This window comes from Portunus trituberculatus, chromosome 32 (genome assembly GCF_017591435.1).
Source record: "Portunus trituberculatus isolate SZX2019 chromosome 32, ASM1759143v1, whole genome shotgun sequence".
Lineage (NCBI taxonomy): Eukaryota > Metazoa > Arthropoda > Malacostraca > Decapoda > Portunidae > Portunus > Portunus trituberculatus.
Genome location: NC_059286.1, coordinates 5,065,682 through 5,071,775, shown reverse-complemented (window position 1 = coordinate 5,071,775; position 6,094 = coordinate 5,065,682). Strand labels below are relative to the sequence as shown.

At 44.0% G+C, this 6,094-nt stretch overlaps 1 protein-coding gene and 1 non-coding gene across 7 annotated transcripts in view; one reads left to right on the top strand and one right to left on the bottom strand.

Moving 5' to 3' along the window:
* Positions 1 to 1,613: 1,613 nt before the first annotated feature.
* On the bottom strand, positions 1,614 to 1,686 carry Trnav-uac. Its single transcript has one exon. It is a non-coding gene; the product is annotated as a tRNA-Val (tRNA).
* Positions 1,687 to 5,374: 3,688 nt separating this feature from the next.
* Positions 5,375 to 6,094, top strand: part of LOC123511891 (hemicentin-1-like) — an 867,319-nt gene continuing 866,599 nt past the window's right edge. For 2 of the 6 annotated variants that reach the window (XM_045267956.1, XM_045267951.1), the window contains exon 1: positions 5,375 to 6,094. This exon is cut by the window's right edge and continues 124 nt beyond it. The gene's annotated coding sequence lies outside the window, so the exon portion shown is untranslated. The other 4 variants (XM_045267959.1, XM_045267957.1, XM_045267953.1 and 1 more) reach the window with 3 other exon arrangements.

Here is a 6,094-nt window from a genome sequence, read left to right as displayed (position 1 = left end):
ATTTTACTTTTGTTTGAAATGTTATATTTTTTTTTCTTGCCCATAAAGTTTTTACTTGCAAAGGGCTGTTTGTCTTATGTAATTTATTTGTTATTCACAATCTGTAACAAATGGCAAACATAATAAAGTGTTTAAGTGTTTAAGTGAGAGAGAGAGAGAGAGAGAGAGAGAGAGAGAGAGAGAGAGAGAGAGAGAGAGAGAGAGAGAGAATGATTATGTATTAAAGTCTTGATTGGATGGAAGTTAGTTAATGATTCAGGCGATTTTTCTTATCCTTCTTCCTCTCCTCTTGGACGTGAGGGGTCGATTACATAGTTAGAACAGAAAATGGAGCAGTAATTGATCGAATCCTTCCAAGACAGATAAAAAAAATAGGAGAGAAAAAATAAACTTACGAATTTTCTTTTTGTTGTATTTAATGACGTATTGTTGTTGTTGTTGTTGTTGCTGACAATGTGTATAAGAATATATTGGTATTTGTAGAATTTGGTGTGTGTGTGTGTGTGTGTGTGTGTGTGTGTGTGTGTGTGTGTGTGTGTGTGTGTGTGTGTGTGTGTGTGTGTGACATGTTTCAAAGGTTACATGGAAAATAATGATGCTTTTAATACAATTATCAGCACACACAGACACCCACACCCACACCACTCACACACACACACACACACACACACACACACACACACACACACACACACACACACACACACACACACACACACACACACACACACACACAACTGTAAGACCAGCAGCCATCACTCTTGTACACGTGATTACATACCACACACACACACACACACACACACACACACACACACACACACACACACACACACACACACACACACACACACACACACACACACACACGGACGGACGCATCACATTTGACGTACATAATGTGAGGCTTTACGTTCATCGGGTCACTGGCGCACATAATGGTGAAGTAATGAGTTGTCAAATGCAATTTCTCATTCTTTTTCCCCTCCGGCAGATTCATGGAGTTTGGAATCCAGCTGCATTTGCCGGCCATGTTGAATATACGATCATGGGTGTGGATCTGTGTGTGTGTGTGTGTGTGTGTGTGTGTGTGTGTGTGTGTGTGTGTGTGTGTGTGTGTGTGTGTTTGATTAATGTACACCGCTTCAAACAGTGAAGCAGAGCAACATATTACACGAAACCTCAGATTTTAGTACCGTTTTGGTTTGACGGAGAACAGACAGATCGGTAAAAAATACAGTTTCCATTCATTCACTTAACCTTTATTATTTTTTTCCACAATGAAAAAAAAAAAAAATAGAAGAATGAAATGGGCGATGTTTCCGTTCGTCAGGTTGGTGTGTTATAGCGCAATACAAGCAAGTAACGTAACGTGATCAGTTCAGCTCCGGTCATTATGAAACAAGCATCCATCTTAAAGCAGACCTCCACATGTCCACTTTTGCAATATCGTGTAGACTGTGTGTCTTGCGGCTGCCATCCCCCTTCCCAAGTCGTCTCAAATCAGCCTTCGATAACCGCGGAAACTAATGGAAATTCTAGGGAATGGTTAATGTTTATTTAAATAATGGAAAGTCGTGCATGAATTTACTTTCAGTTCGAAAAAAAAGTCATGCTCCCGCCAGGGCTCGAACCTGGGACCTTCTGCGTGTAAAGCAGACGTGATAACCACTACACCACGAGAGCTGAGTGAGGCGTTGCTCTCAGATTTTTTTGAGTTGCAGTGTCTTCGTGACGTTACTTTCAACTCATGTACCTTAAGTAAACAATAAGTGAACGTGAGTGGCGCAGTAACACACTATCCTCCTGTTACTCTTAAACTGTGCATCATTGATTATTTTCCATATATTATTGTCACATGTTTAAAGGAAGTCTTGCACAAATGTGTGGAAATCAGAATGTGCTCTGTGTATCATTGTCTCTACGTCAGGCTGACCCCTTCCTTAAAGTCGGGTAGCCGAGACTCGGCGTCTGCGTGCGTACATTCACCTGCACTCTCTCTGATCCCTTTAGGTTTCTAGGCTCCTTTTTATTTCCTTTTCCTGGGCTACATACAATTCAGTTTATAAAAGAACGGTTCACATTGATGTTCCAATAGTTGGGAAGTTGATGGAATTACTCTTTTGCATGATTTTTGCAAGGCTATTATTAATATGTATTCGTGACCGCAGGGAGTTTCTCAGTAATTTAATTTTTCATTTAATTGTAATATAAAATGTGATTGTTTTGCAGTGATTGCGCTTTTAACTTAATTTTCTAAGCCTTCACGTTTTTTTTTACTCGTTCAGTTCATTAATTAGTCGTATTTTGAAAAGTTTTAGGCATCTCTTTTCGCTGCATTTTCTCCTTCCTTTCACGTCTCGCAAAGTCTGTTCCAATCCTTCTATTTTTCTCCTTCCAAAAAGTATTTATTCTTTCCTGGCAGCACATTTTTACACCTCCTGAACCTCACTCATTTCTCCTCCTCCTCCTCCTCCTCCTCCTCCTCCTCCTCCTCCTCCTCCTCCTCCTCCTCCTCCTCCTCCTCTCCCTCCTCTGCCGCCGCCGCCGCCGCAGTCGTCACTGTCGCCACCGCTTCCACTACTACTTTTAGGCTCCCTCTCCTACTCCACACTTTTTTAATTTCCTTGCCCATTTCTCTCTCTCTCTCTCTCTCTCTCTCTCTCTCTCTCTCTCTCTCTCTCTCTCTCTCTCTCTCTCTCTCTCTCTCTCTCTCTCTCTCTCTCTCTCTCTCTCTCTCTCTCTCTCTCTCTCGAGTAGAAGATCACCTAACAAGTAAATATAGGTTAAAAATAAAAAAAATGATACCATAATCGTATATTTCTGGTCCCAATGTAATAATAAATAAAAATAATGTGTAGAAAATAAATGAAAGGCGGTTGAAAGATGACCAAGCGAATCGTTATGTAGTCGCACGGTTTTTTTTTTTTTATCTTAATTTTTCACTTAATAATAAATAAAAATAATGTGTAGAAAATAAATGAAAGGCGGTTGAAAGATGACCAAGCGAAGCGTTATGTAGTCGCACGGTTTTTTTTTTTTTCTTAATTTTTCACTTCTCTTTTTTTTTTTTTTTTGATAAGTGGTCGTAACGGGGCAGTAATTTCCATGGCGCAGCTCCTCTGTAGTTGAATTATATCGTAGTGGTGGTTTGGCGCTGTCAAGGAGACGGCGGGGGCTAAAAGTTGTGCCCCTGATTGGTTGTAATTAATTGAAGGATGGAGGTGGAGAGTTGTAATTAGGATCGTTTTTCTATTGTGTCTTCATTCTGAAATAGAGGAGAAGTAGTGTGTGTGTGTGTGTGTGTGTGTGTGTGTGTGTGTGTGTGTGTGTGTGTGTGTGTGTATTAGCTTTTCTTTCATTTCTTTCCTTTTCTTTTGGTTTCTTTTCCTCTCCTCTCCTCTCCTCTCCTCTCCTCTCCTCTCCTCTCCTCCTCTCCTCTCCTTTCCTCCTCTCTCCTCTTTTCTCCTTTCCTCTTCTCTCCTCTCCTTTCTTTCCCTTCCCTTCCCTTCCCTTCCTTCCTTTCCTTCCTTCCTTTCCTTTCCTTTCCTTTCCTTTCTTTTCTTTACTCTCTTCTCTCTCTCTCTCTCTCTCTCTCTCTCTCTCTCTCTCTCTCTCTCTCTCTCTCTCTCTCTCTCTCTCTCTCTCTCTCTCTCTCTCTCTCTCTCTCTCTCTCTCCTCTCTCTCCTTTCCTTTCTTTCTGTGTGTGTGTGTGTGTGTGTGTGTGTGTGTGTGTGTGTGTGTGTGTGTGTGTGTGTGTGTGTGTGTGTGTGTGTGTGTGTGTGTTTGCATTTCCTGTCTGTTTGTGTGTGTTTAGCTTCCTGGTGTTCTTATTTCCTGATGTCTCTTGTTGTTTTCTCTTTTCCTTTATTTTGTCTTTCCCCTTCCTCTTTATTATGATAATTGTCTGAAATATGCCGTCCTCAGTCACGTTTTCCCCCTGCCTTCCTGTCCCTTCACCTCTTTTTCCCCTCTTCTTTAACTCATTTTCCCCTCCTGTCTCTCTAATTGATCTTTCGTTTTTCCCCTTCCTCTCCCCTTTTATCTGTGGTTCCCTCTGTATTCCCTCTTTTATCTCCCATTTTACTCCCTCTTCCCTCATTTACTTTTCCTCCGCCATTCCTTCTCTCCCTCTTTTAGTATAATGTCCTCCGTCCATTCATTCAGCTTCTACTTCCTTTCGTTTTCAATTTTTCTGTGTATTTCAACAAGTATTCGGATGTTTTCCTCCCTACACCCTATAATCTCACATTTTTCCCTCTATATTTTACTCTTGATTATTCTTATCCTCTCATTTTGACTCCCCAGTCCTTGTATCACTCTTGTTTTCTCTTCTACATCTCGTCCTCCGCCTCCTCTTCCTCCTCCGCATGTTGCCTGGAGCCTAGACTTAATTTTGAGACTAATAACAGGGCCTCTATATTAAAAGTAATTAGCAGGAAGATGACAACACGGTTCCTGCCTCACTGATTGATTAGATGTTCCTTCCCCCTAACACTATAATGACTGATGCCGGAGAGAGAGAGAGAGAGAGAGAGAGAGAGAGAGAGAGAGAGAGAGAGAGAGAGAGAGAGAGAGTCATTTCTACGTATCGATCGTGAATGACTGTGAATTTGTACAAGTTTGGTAGTGCATTTCTTGTTGCAGTCTGAAAGTTTATGAATTAAAGCTGCTGAACTTTCTCCACGAGTGTACTGACAGCCAGAAAGAGAGAGAGAATGAGAGAGAGAGAGAGAGAGAGAGAGAGAGAGAGAGAGAGAGAGAGAGAGAGAGAGAGAGAGAGAGATGGGGAACAGGGAAGGAGTGTCTCTTATATGTACATCTTTCTTTCTTCTGGTATACCTGTAAATCTGCATCTTAGTGTCCAGTCTAACCAGTGAGCGAAAGTTGATGAATTATTAGGTCTGAACTTCTAAGGCAGGCGTGGTAAAAGGTTAGCAGAGCAATTGCTTATTTTCATTTGAGTACTTTGACATTTTTGCGTCCAGCGGTAACCCTCGGCGTGGAATGTACGTCGGCTACCTTTGCAAAGCGCCTCAGTATTGGCTGGCCGCGGGAGGCGAAGGTGTGTGTGTGCCAGACAGGTGCCGAGCGACAAATCGAACCGTCAGGTCAAGACATTTGCAGAGACTTACAATTGTGGAGGAAGACCGAGGCATTTCCAGACGGGAGGTGTTTGAGGAGGAACTGCCGTGGGGGGGAGGGGGAGGAGAAGGAGGTACAGGAGCACGGGAAAAGAGGAGGAGGAGGAGGAGGCACACGCAGGCTCACTCTCACACTCTCAACTCTCTTGCTCTCTCCCGCTCTCTCGCTCCCTCTCTCTCCTCGCTCTCCCGGTCCGCTCTCACCCAGTTCTGCCTCTCACATAGTTCAACCTCCAGTTGGCCCCGAAACTCCGTGACGGTAGGGCGAGGTGTTCCGTGGCTCTCTCTGGCTCGGTTCTCTTCCCTCCCTCCTGGTCTGGTTGGCACCCGGCTGGCACTGGTCATCAAGGCGCCTGACCCTCAGTGCCGCGGCCCCCATTGCCTCTTCCAGCACGCAAGAGGAAGGGGAGGAGGATTGCGCTGTTCTCGTGCTTTTAAAGGGATTTCTGTTGCATTTTTCATGGTTACCGAGGGAGCGTGAGAGGACCGGTCTTATCTGCGGCAGGAAGGCAGAGTCCTGAGGAGCGTGGGAGCGCCAGGTGTTGTGAGGCAAGGGACTCTGCCGCCCTTGTAACTTTGGCCGCAACTCTCCGCCGGGGTGGCAGGCGACTCAGCCCGCTAATTCCCCTTACTCTCTCCCTCGTCTTACCATCATTTTCTTAAGTATTTATCTTTATTAACTCTCGAAAATATTGATCATTTGTGGTTTCCTGGAGTTTAGTAATTCCTCCCCAAAAACAACCAGAGAGAGATTTTGGAATTTTTGTCTCTCTCTTTGGGTTCCATCGACTGAAACAAGTCCGGAGATTTGTACAGGACTGCTGATTGGAAAGTTACGATTAGTTCCGACCTTGCCAGTGGCCGCGTCCCGCACAGACCAATCACTCCTGCTGCCGTGGCCGCGAGTGTTGCCATGCACGAGTGACGGGTCGTCCCTAGTGTGATTGCAT